Source organism: Rhinopithecus bieti, unplaced genomic scaffold (assembly GCF_001698545.2).
Source record: "Rhinopithecus bieti isolate Rb0 unplaced genomic scaffold, ASM169854v2 scaffold_4906, whole genome shotgun sequence".
Taxonomy (NCBI): Eukaryota; Metazoa; Chordata; class Mammalia; order Primates; family Cercopithecidae; genus Rhinopithecus; species Rhinopithecus bieti.
In genome coordinates, this window is record NW_016804491.1 from 257,898 (window position 1) to 269,321 (window position 11,424).

General features: G+C 39.3%; 1 protein-coding gene across 1 annotated transcript in view; it reads left to right on the forward strand.

Moving 5' to 3' along the window:
• Window positions 1-10,566, forward strand: part of LOC108527371 (proline-rich protein 36-like) — a 57,889-nt gene extending 47,323 nt beyond the window's left edge. The window contains exons 5-6 of the mRNA XM_017868614.1: window positions 9,692-9,796; window positions 10,474-10,566. The gene's annotated coding sequence lies outside the window, so the exon portion shown is untranslated. The remainder of the gene's footprint in view (window positions 1-9,691; window positions 9,797-10,473) is intronic.
• Window positions 10,567-11,424: the final 858 nt, after the last annotated feature.

Here is an 11,424-nt window from a genome sequence, read left to right on the forward strand (position 1 = left end):
GGAAAACTATTTTTTAAAACTCTGTCATTATCTTTAATTACAAAAAAGCTGCCAGAAGCACTCATTATTGTTTCTATCTTAACTGTTTTGTTTGTAATTTCTGTATATAACTAGAATCCCTTGGAAAAGACGACATAAATTTCTGTTAAAACCCTTCACTGTTGGGGCCAGGCACAGTGGCTCATGCCTATAATCCCAGCACTTTGGGAGGCCAAGACAAGAGGATCACTTGAGCCCAGGAGTGCAAGACCAGCCTGAGCAATAAAGTGAGGCCCCATCTCTACAAGAAAAGCAAATAAATAAAATACAAAATTAGCCATGCATAGTGGCACACACCTATAGTCCCAGCTTATTTGGGAAGCTGAGGCTGGAAGATCACTTAAATCTGAGAGTTTGAGGCTGCAGTGAGCTGTGATCACAACACTACACTCCAGCCTGGGTGACAGAGAAAGATCCTGTCTAAAAAAATAAATAAAACCCGTCATTGTTGATGATATATCATCATTTATATCTGAGTTTAATGGTTCTCTTTTCCAGAGATGGGACTGCACAACTCAGGCGCCCATTGCATTGGTAGCTGTACAAGTCTTGAGACAGAGGCTGAGAATATGAAATATCAGGTCATAAACAAACACATAGGAATGTGCTGCCAGCCCTTGAAATGATGTGAGAGGTTATAGATAATTTGGTATTCGTAAACATGGAGCAGAGGCATGAAAATGTAAACCATAAGACTGTGCAAATATAATAACAAATGTGAGGGTGGATAAGTTCCCCAGGGAATTGGGAAAGGGGTGGGCAGAAGGAAAGGAAAAGGCTAAGGATCAGACTCTGGGGATTCAGTGGATCATAGAAGGAGGGGTCTTGGGGTACTAGGCTGAGACTTGGGACAACTAGCACTATCTGATGGGGTGGTATCAAATTCAGCCAAGTGCTAATGGGATGGATACATCCCTTCATATCTGGCTAAAAGGAGCTCATGGGTGACCATAGAGAAAAGGGCACCCATGGACTTTTGAGGATACAAGTCAGATTTTAGAAAACAGAAGGATGTGAAGGCAATGGGGCATCATTTGAGTGAGACTGTTGAAAGAATGCAAAGAGGATGACAAATGAAAAGGATAGATGTCTCCATGTAGGTTATGAAGGCTTTTGTAGATAGAGTGAAGCTATGTATGTTTGAAGAGAGCTTGGATACCTGCATTTGGAAAGAGGAAGATAATGCTTTTGTTAACTATTAATACAACACAAAACTGCCATCCTATTTAATGGATCTCTTCTTAGAGATTTTAAAATTTAAAGCATTGTTATAAACTATAGAAAATAAATCAGAAGATTCATCTTACGGGCTTTGTCACAAAACAATGGGACTAGAAGGGTCTCAAGGTATTCATATAAGCTGGACAGGCATATTTCTAAATTAATCTGGAAGATAACTCTTTATCTTGAAGATGATTAAAGAAGACTATTTGGCAGCTTCCCCAGTGACCTATGATACTCTAATAACACTCACTTCCTGTTGCTTAACTCAAATATAAAAGTACAGAGAGATGAAACTCTCCAATGTGCCAATCAGGAAATGCTATTTTGCTTACTATAAACTTAACTTATCTTATAGAACCAACAATAAAGAATTATGTGGGAGCCATAAACTGCTATCTCCTGGCAATTGTCTTCTGTTATTATGAACATTAGTAGATTGAAGATGTAGTTTCTCAAAGGGACTTAAGTGTTTGGGGCACGGTTCCAGGGACATTGCGTTCTGCTTGACATAAACAGTTTCTGCTGTATCAAAGACACTGCCCTTTAGAGATTAATGGCCACTTTGGAAAACCAGTAAGCTTTCAGAGTGTAGGTACAAAATGAACTTGACTATTACACTAGATTATTTTCCTTTTATTTTAAAGTGCAGTAATCATTTGGAAGTATTCCCAGAACCCCTGCTTCACCCTCTTAGGTCATAAAGGCATTCCTTACTGAGAAGTGGCTTAATATTGAGAAACTGCTGACACCTTCGTGAGAAAACTATAGAATCACATTTTGGAGACTGAGAGGGTCCACACTGTCAGGCAGTTTTCACTCAGCCAAGAGACATCTTCCAGGCACCCCTACTGCACTACTTTAGAGATTCGCACATGCGAAAGTGTTCCCCACATACGTGCATTTATTTTAGCAGGTTTGGGTTTTCTGTGAAATGAGAACAGAGAAGCCAGAAACTGATAGGGGTGAAACTAATTGATGAAATCCTTTATCAACAGCAAAGAAGTTTATGTTATGGGCCTTTATGGTCTTCTTGTTTTTTTGTTCTTTTTTTTCTTTTTTTGAGACAGAGTCTCGCACTGTCACCTAGGCTGGAGTGCAGTGGCACGATACCAGCTCACTGCAGCCTCTGCCTCCAGGGTTCAAGCAATTCTCCTGCCTCAGCCTCCCGAGTAACTGAGATTAGAAGTGTCCACCGCCACGCCCGGCTGATTTTCTTTTTTTTTTTTTTTTGTTTTTTTTTTAGAGATGAGTTTTTTTTTTTGTTTGTTTGTTTGTTTGAGATGAAGTCGTGCTCTGTCACTCAGGCTAGAGTGCAGTGGCATGATCTCGGCTCACTGCAACCTCTGCCTCCCGGGTTCAAGTGATTCTCCTGCCCCAGCCTCCCACGTAGTTGGGATTACAGGCACCCGTCACCACGCCTGGCTAATTTTCGTATTTTTTTTAAGTAGAGACAAGGTNTAAATTTAACCAAAGAAATGTAAGACTTACATACCTAAAACTACACAATATCATTGAAATAAATTAAAGATGTAAATAAATGGAGGCATCCTGTGTTCATGGGCTTAATATTGTTAGGGTGACAATATTTCCCAAATTGAACTATGTTTTTAACACAATCTCTTTCAAAATCCTAGCTGACTGTTTTTGCAGAAATTGGGAGACTGATCCTAAAATGTATATGTAAATGCAAGAGACCCATAATAGCCAAAGCAGTTTTAAAAGAGAAGAACAAATTTGAAGGACCCACACTTCCTGGTTTCAAAAATTACTATGAAGCTAGTGTGCTAAAACAATGCATACTTGTATAAAAACAATGTGTACTTGTATAAGGATAAACATATTGGTAAATGGAGTAGAACTGTGATTTCAGAAATAAACCCTTACATTTATGGCCAATTGATTTTGTCAAGGGTAGCAAGGCAACTCAGTGCAAAAGTAAAGTAAGTTATTTCAACAAATGGTATTGGAACAACTGGATATCCACATGCAAAATAATGAAGTTGGACCTCTTCTCACACTATACACAAACATTAACTCATTTTAGACCTAACTACAAGAGCTAAAACTGTAAAACTCCTAGAAGAAAAAATAATAAATCTCTGTGAGTTAGGCAGTGATTTATTTGATGATACTGAAAGCACAAGCAACAGAAGAAAAAATAGATAAACTGGTCTTCATCAAAAAAAGTTTTTGAAGTGTTGTCATTTGCATACCATCAAGAAACTGAAAAGACAATCCATAAAATGGGAGAAAATATTTTCAAATCATATATCTGATAAAAGGACTTGTATTCAGAATATATAAAGAACTCTAACAACTCAATAATAAAAAGACAACCCAATTCAAAAATGGACAAAGGACTTGAATAGATACTTTGCCAAAAAAAGATATGCAGATGATCAATAAGCATCTGAAAAGATATTAGGGAAATGCAAGTCAAAACCACAATGAGATATCACTTCACACCCAACAGGATGGCTGTAATAAAAAAGGCAGATGTTAGTAGGAGTTGTGCAGGATGGGGCGACATTGGAACCCTCATCCATTGCTGCTAGAAGTGTAAAATGGTGCAGCCACTTTGGAAAATAGGTTGGCAGTTCTTCAAAATGCAATGTGAGAGAAAGAAGAGTGACTACTAATAATTAAGGGCTTCTTCCTGGGGTAAAGAAAATGTTCTAAAATGAGATGTGGTGATGGTTGCATGCTCTGTGAATATACCAAAGACCATTGAATTGTACACTATAAATGGATGAATTATAGGATATGTGAATGATATGTTAATAAAGCTGTTAAATAGCCTTTTGTCCTCACAGTGTGATATTTTCATCTTTTTTCACACTTCCCGTTTCTCCTGAGTTAATGGCATCTGTGAAAGAGGAAAACTATTTTTTAAAAAAACTCTGTCATTATCTTTAATTACAAAAAAGCTGCCAGAAGCACTCATTATTGTTTCTATCTTAACTGTTTTGTTTGTAATTTCTGTATATAACTAGAATCCCTTGGAAAAGACGACATAAATTTCTGTTAAAACCCTTCACTGTTGGGGCCAGGCACAGTGGCTCATGCCTATAATCCCAGCACTTTGGGAGGCCAAGACAAGAGGATCACTTGAGCCCAGGAGTGCAAGACCAGCCTGAGCAATAAAGTGAGGCCCCATCTCTACAAGAAAAAGCAAATAAATAAAAATACAAAAATTAGCCATGCATAGTGGCACACACCTATAGTCCCAGCTTATTTGGGAAGCTGAGGCTGGAAGATCACTTAAATCTGAGAGTTTGAGGCTGCAGTGAGCTGTGATCACAACACTACACTCCAGCCTGGGTGACAGAGAAAGATCCTGTCTAAAAAAATAAATAAAACCCGTCATTGTTGATGATATATCATCATTTATATCTGAGTTTAATGGTTCTCTTTTTCCAGAGATGGGACTGCACAACTCAGGCGCCCATTGCATTGGTAGCTGTACAAGTCTTGAGACAGAGGCTGAGAATATGAAATATCAGGTCATAAACAAACACATAGGAATGTGCTGCCAGCCCTTGAAATGATGTGAGAGGTTATAGATAATTTGGTATTCGTAAACATGGAGCAGAGGCATGAAAAATGTAAACCATAAGACTGTGCAAATATAATAACAAATGTGAGGGTGGATAAGTTCCCCAGGGAATTGGGAAAGGGGTGGGCAGAAGGAAAGGAAAAGGCTAAGGATCAGACTCTGGGGGATTCAGTGGATCATAGAAGGAGGGGTCTTGGGGTACTAGGCTGAGACTTGGGACAACTAGCACTATCTGATGGGGTGGTATCAAATTCAGCCAAGTGCTAATGGGATGGATACATCCCTTCATATCTGGCTAAAAGGAGCTCATGGGTGACCATAGAGAAAAGGGCACCCATGGACTTTTGAGGATACAAGTCAGATTTTAGAAAACAGAAGGATGTGAAGGCAATGGGGGCATCATTTGAGTGAGACTGTTGAAAGAATGCAAAGAGGATGACAAATGAAAAGGATAGATGTCTCCATGTAGGTTATGAAGGCTTTTTGTAGATAGAGTGAAGCTATGTATGTTTGAAGAGAGCTTGGATACCTGCATTTGGAAAGAGGAAGATAATGCTTTTGTTAACTATTAATACAACACAAAACTGCCATCCTATTTAATGGATCTCTTCTTAGAGATTTTAAAATTTAAAGCATTGTTATAAACTATAGAAAATAAATCAGAAGATTCATCTTACGGGCTTTGTCACAAAACAATGGGACTAGAAGGGTCTCAAGGTATTCATATAAGCTGGACAGGCATATTTCTAAATTAATCTGGAAGATAACTCTTTATCTTGAAGATGATTAAAGAAGACTATTTGGCAGCTTCCCCAGTGACCTATGATACTCTAATAACACTCACTTCCTGTTGCTTAACTCAAATATAAAAGTACAGAGAGATGAAACTCTCCAATGTGCCAATCAGGAAATGCTATTTTGCTTACTATAAACTTAACTTATCTTATAGAACCAACAATAAAGAATTATGTGGGAGCCATAAACTGCTATCTCCTGGCAATTGTCTTCTGTTATTATGAACATTAGTAGATTGAAGATGTAGTTTCTCAAAGGGACTTAAGTGTTTGGGGGCACGGTTCCAGGGACATTGCGTTCTGCTTGACATAAACAGTTTCTGCTGTATCAAAGACACTGCCCTTTAGAGATTAATGGCCACTTTGGAAAACCAGTAAGCTTTCAGAGTGTAGGTACAAAATGAACTTGACTATTACACTAGATTATTTTTCCTTTTATTTTTAAAGTGCAGTAATCATTTGGAAGTATTCCCAGAACCCCTGCTTCACCCTCTTAGGTCATAAAGGCATTCCTTACTGAGAAGTGGCTTAATATTGAGAAACTGCTGACACCTTCGTGAGAAAACTATAGAATCACATTTTGGAGACTGAGAGGGTCCACACTGTCAGGCAGTTTTCACTCAGCCAAGAGACATCTTCCAGGCACCCCTACTGCACTACTTTAGAGATTCGCACATGCGAAAGTGTTCCCCACATACGTGCATTTATTTTTAGCAGGTTTGGGTTTTCTGTGAAATGAGAACAGAGAAGCCAGAAACTGATAGGGGTGAAACTAATTGATGAAATCCTTTATCAACAGCAAAGAAGTTTATGTTATGGGCCTTTATGGTCTTCTTGTTTTTTTGTTCTTTTTTTTCTTTTTTTGAGACAGAGTCTCGCACTGTCACCTAGGCTGGAGTGCAGTGGCACGATACCAGCTCACTGCAGCCTCTGCCTCCAGGGTTCAAGCAATTCTCCTGCCTCAGCCTCCCGAGTAACTGAGATTAGAAGTGTCCACCGCCACGCCCGGCTGATTTTCTTTTTTTTTTTTTTTTTGTATTTTTTATAGAGATGAGTTTTTTTTTTTGTTTGTTTGTTTGTTTGAGATGAAGTCGTGCTCTGTCACTCAGGCTAGAGTGCAGTGGCATGATCTCGGCTCACTGCAACCTCTGCCTCCCGGGTTCAAGTGATTCTCCTGCCCCAGCCTCCCACGTAGTTGGGATTACAGGCACCCGTCACCACGCCTGGCTAATTTTCGTATTTTTTTTAAGTAGAGACAAGGTTTTGCCATGTTGGTCAGGCTGGTCTCAAACTCCTGACCTCAGGTGATCTGCCTGTCTCGGTCTCTCAAAGTGCTGGGATTACAGGTGTGAGCCACCACCTCTTCTTTTAAAATATTCCGTGGTTCCCATTTCTAAAATGATTGCCAGGCCAGATTTTCCTCTTTCCTTGAACTCTTTTCTTCTCCTGCCACCTCTGTTTATCAAGGCTCAGATCAAGGGGTCTTTGGACCTTGTGTGAAATCATACTCAAGTTGGCATCTTTCTGTGAAGAACTTCATTAGGAATGTGGGACACATTTTGTTGAGTTATATTTATACTACTTTTCTTTATGTTCCCAGACTATTGAGAATATTTATTTATTTATTTATTTATTTGTTTTTAAGACAGAGTCTTGCTCTGTCGCCCAGGCTGGAGTGCAGTGGCGCAATCTTGGCTCACTGCAACCTCCGCCTCCTGGGTTCAAGCAATTCTGCCGCAGCCTCCCGGGCAATATTTATGTTTTTTAATAAAATTTTTTTCCAAAGCAAAGATCAGTTTTGCATTAGACTATTCCTTGACTACACATGCATTTTACAGAGGAAAGTGTAATTTTTCCAGATTTCAGTTAAGGGAGGAATTATAACAAGGACCAGCTGCTCTGAGGCTGCCCCTGAGCTATTACTTAACCTCAGTCCCTCTCTTCTCCATAGCTATTTTTGTTTTCTATGTAAAATACCTTTGCCCATTTCTCTCAGGGTACGTATTAGCATTTTCCAAAGTTGTTTATGTTCCCTCAGTGGTCGTCTTCCACCCCTGAAGCGTCTTAAGTCTCCATTTTTACTCCTTAGAAACAGAAAAGGTACACGTGGAAGATTTCTAAGTTTCACATTTCAAAGTTCTCTTTCTTTTGGGAAAGAGAAAGTTAGGAAGTTTAAAAATGCCTTTAGAACAAACCTATCTCCACATTCCATCAACTGTACAGGAGGCAGGAAAGTATGTTTTATGAGCAAAGGCTTTGGGAGCAGGAAATTTCCATTCTATGAGGTACTAGCTACTGCTGCTGGGCTTTAGTTTCCTTATTTATAAAATGGAAATATCAATAGCGCTTGCCTTCACAGGACTGGAGTGAGCATTGCGTGAGATAATGCATATAAAGGGCTTTAGCCAGTGTCAGGCATGGAGAAGGATCTCAATAAATGTTAGTGATGATGGTGGTGATGATGATAAAGGATTTGGAGTCTCAAAAAGTTGTATTGCAGTGTTACAACGTAACATTTTCAGATAAGAAACAAGATCACATATTCTGCCAAGGTTATTTGAATTTGCTATGTGGAAGGGAAAAGTACTTCTCTGTCACTTAATGGCCGCCATATATTCTTACTCAGGAGGTGTGCATACACGTGCTTGTGAAGTCTTGTGTCCTTGCCCTGATGGTCAGGAGTTTTGTTTTAGCCCTTTAAAAAATCCAATACAGCTCTCAGTATTCTGCAGTGCATGCAGTAGACTTTCTACAAGTAAATTATTTAATTAAAAAATCAAATTATCGTGCAAATTATACTGGTAGAAAAGATGTGGCCTTATGAACATTTACAAGACATTTATTTTTAAAGTAAAAGAAATTAAATGAGCAAATAAGGCCTTATAAACTACCTATTTCTGGTCTATTTCCTAGGGACTCACCTCACCCTTGCTTTTCTTAGCACTTTGGCTGTTACACAATGAAATGAAGTTAATAGTTTCTAATGATGAATGAGCCATCGTCATGTTAGAGGTCTTGGTACCAAGCAATAGAAACCAATTCAGGCTAACAAGAGGGAATGTACTGAAAGGAAAGGAGAAGACCTGCAGAACTGATGTGAGGCTGGAGGACCACACTTGAGAATGAGCAAAGAGCGTGAGAGCTCTGGCAAGTTAGGGGCAGGAACCATAGCCATGGTCTTTGCAGCAGGAAGCATCTGCTCAGCACTTGGCCATGGGGAAAGAAAACCCACAGTCTACTCTCTTCTCTACATGGGTGACCCACTCCATGGCCAGAGTCCTCTGAGTGTGTGACTGGCCAAACTCAGATAACAGGCTCACAGCCAGGCTATACCAGGAGTTGGGGATAGGGGTGTAGAGATTAAAAAAAAAAAAATCTAACTTATAATTTTCTGTAATGGGAGCTGGTAGCTGGGACCATCCTCCCTACAGCTATACAGAAAAGAAGAGAGGCAATTTCCCAGAAAGAAACCAGGATACCACCAGGAAAGGGGAATGGATGCTTGGCAGCCCACAGGGGCAAGTGCCTGATATTCCACACTGCTCATAATCTGATTCTTTAATCAGGCATAGTGTGTAGTCTAGCCAGTCTTTATTAAGCCTTTGTAGACCTTAAAAAACAGTATGAGACATTCCGCTTTGCTATTCTTGTCCTATATGTGGTCTAAAGACGGTCCTCCACGTCATCATCCTGCTCTCGTCTCAGTGGGAACAGCTTTCTCAAGAGATTAGATGGGAATTCAGGAGTTGAGAATATTGTAGCACCAGCATTAGATACTAGGATGTGCTACCTTTATTTATGTATAATTTCCAAATAAATAGAAATAAATGTAAAGCTATTATTTACTGTAAATTAAAACCAGCCAACACAGCACCATGGAGATTCTGCACATTTTATTAAATTGGGGCCTGTACAGGTATAATGTATTCAGTTCCCATCAAAGGGAATGTTTCTGACACAGTGGAGGCTCTGGTTACTTTGAAAGTCTTAGGTTGGTTGCTTTATTGTTGTTTTAGAATACCATTCAAATTTAAGGTATTACTCTTTTTGATTGATTCTGTTTGCTTTTATGTTCTAGGGGAAGACGTATCCATTTCGGGGCGCCTTTCCACCAGTATGGAATCCCATTGCGTATTTGGATTACAATAATCTGTGGCGGACAATAGATAACATGGGGAAGGAGGTAAAATGTGTGTTCAGTTTGCACGTGACCCATTACTGAAATAACAATGGCAACCATTTAATATCCTTCCATAGTGCAAGGAACATTGCTCCAGACACCAATGCATATCATTTCCAATGTACCCAAACTGCAAAGTTGGCCGTGTTTCCACTTGACAAATAGGAAAAATGAGTGCCCAGAGATTATGTAATTTACTCAAGACCTCATAGCAGGGAACCAGCATACCAACCCACTCTCTTATACAAATGCCTATGTGCCTTCAACTCTATGCTACTGAGCATTTATATGACATTTTTGCCAAGTGTCTCTACTTTACAGTTGTCTGTCTGTCTGTAATGCCATTTTAGATGTAAAGGAGGGAAGGACTTGCCACCCCAAAGCTTTTAAACTTAGTCTTAGGCTCTGTAATATCAATCTCTCAAACTTGAATTTGGGACATAAAATGGGTATTAACTTTCAATAATAATGATGATATTGTCATCATTATAATAATTACATATAAATTTGTGCATAGACATATATAATATTATCACTATTATTATTGTTTTGGCAATGGCATTAGGACATAGAATCCAAGGAACTCTACCCCACTCCCTGTCTCTTCCTGAGAAGAGGCCCTTCCTGAGAAGAGGTGGCAGTTACCATCAAACCTGAGTGGGGACTTCCTTTCTCTACAGATTCCAGCTGATGCACCCTGGGAGGCTCCAAATGCTGCTGAATGGGACAAAATGACCATGAAAGAGCTCATTGACAAAATCTGCTGGACAAAGTAAGTAGACTTTACCATTCAAAATTTACTTTTTAATCTTCCTTTCTTGTCTTTTATATCTTGCCTTGAACTGCAGTGCTTTTCTTAACAACTTACAGAAAAAACGTTAAGAGGAAACCTAGTAATCTTTCAGTCAGTAGCAATGTTGAGGGCACCTCAAAGTAGGTTAGAACAGAAAATGAATCTAAAAATTAACGAACTTAGGTGAATGAAGTAGAATTTCTTTTAATGAAAGCGTTGCGTGATCTGCAATAAAATCAGTAATTGTGTTTTCATATTCTGGAAAGGTTGCCTACAAAAGCAGTTTGAAAAGATATTTTTTTTAAATGTGATACATTTACACCATGGAATACTATGCAGCCATAAAAAAGGATGAAAGCATGTCCTTTTCAGGGACATGGATGAAGCTGCAAGCCATTATTCTCAGAAAACTAACACAGGAACAGAAAACTAAACACCGCATGTTCTCACTCATAAGTGTGGGAACTGAACATTAAGAAGACACGGATGCGGGGAGGGGAACAACACACACTGGAGCCTGTCAGGGGGTGGGAGGAGGGAGAGCATCAGGATAAATAGCTAGTGCATGTGGGTCTTAATACCTAGGTGATGGGTTGACGGGTGCAACATACCACCATGGCACACGTTTACCTATCTAATAAACCTGCACATGTACCCCGGAACTTAAAATAAAATAAAATGATAATCCCATATAGATGTAGAATACTAGGAAATGAGAGGAAAGCTAGTCTGTAATAATAAAAATGTTTTTAATTAGACCATGTGTTATTAGTTTATGTGGGACCTACTATGTGAAGGCACTATACCAGGCACTGAGGAATGGGGGTGAACTTCTTAG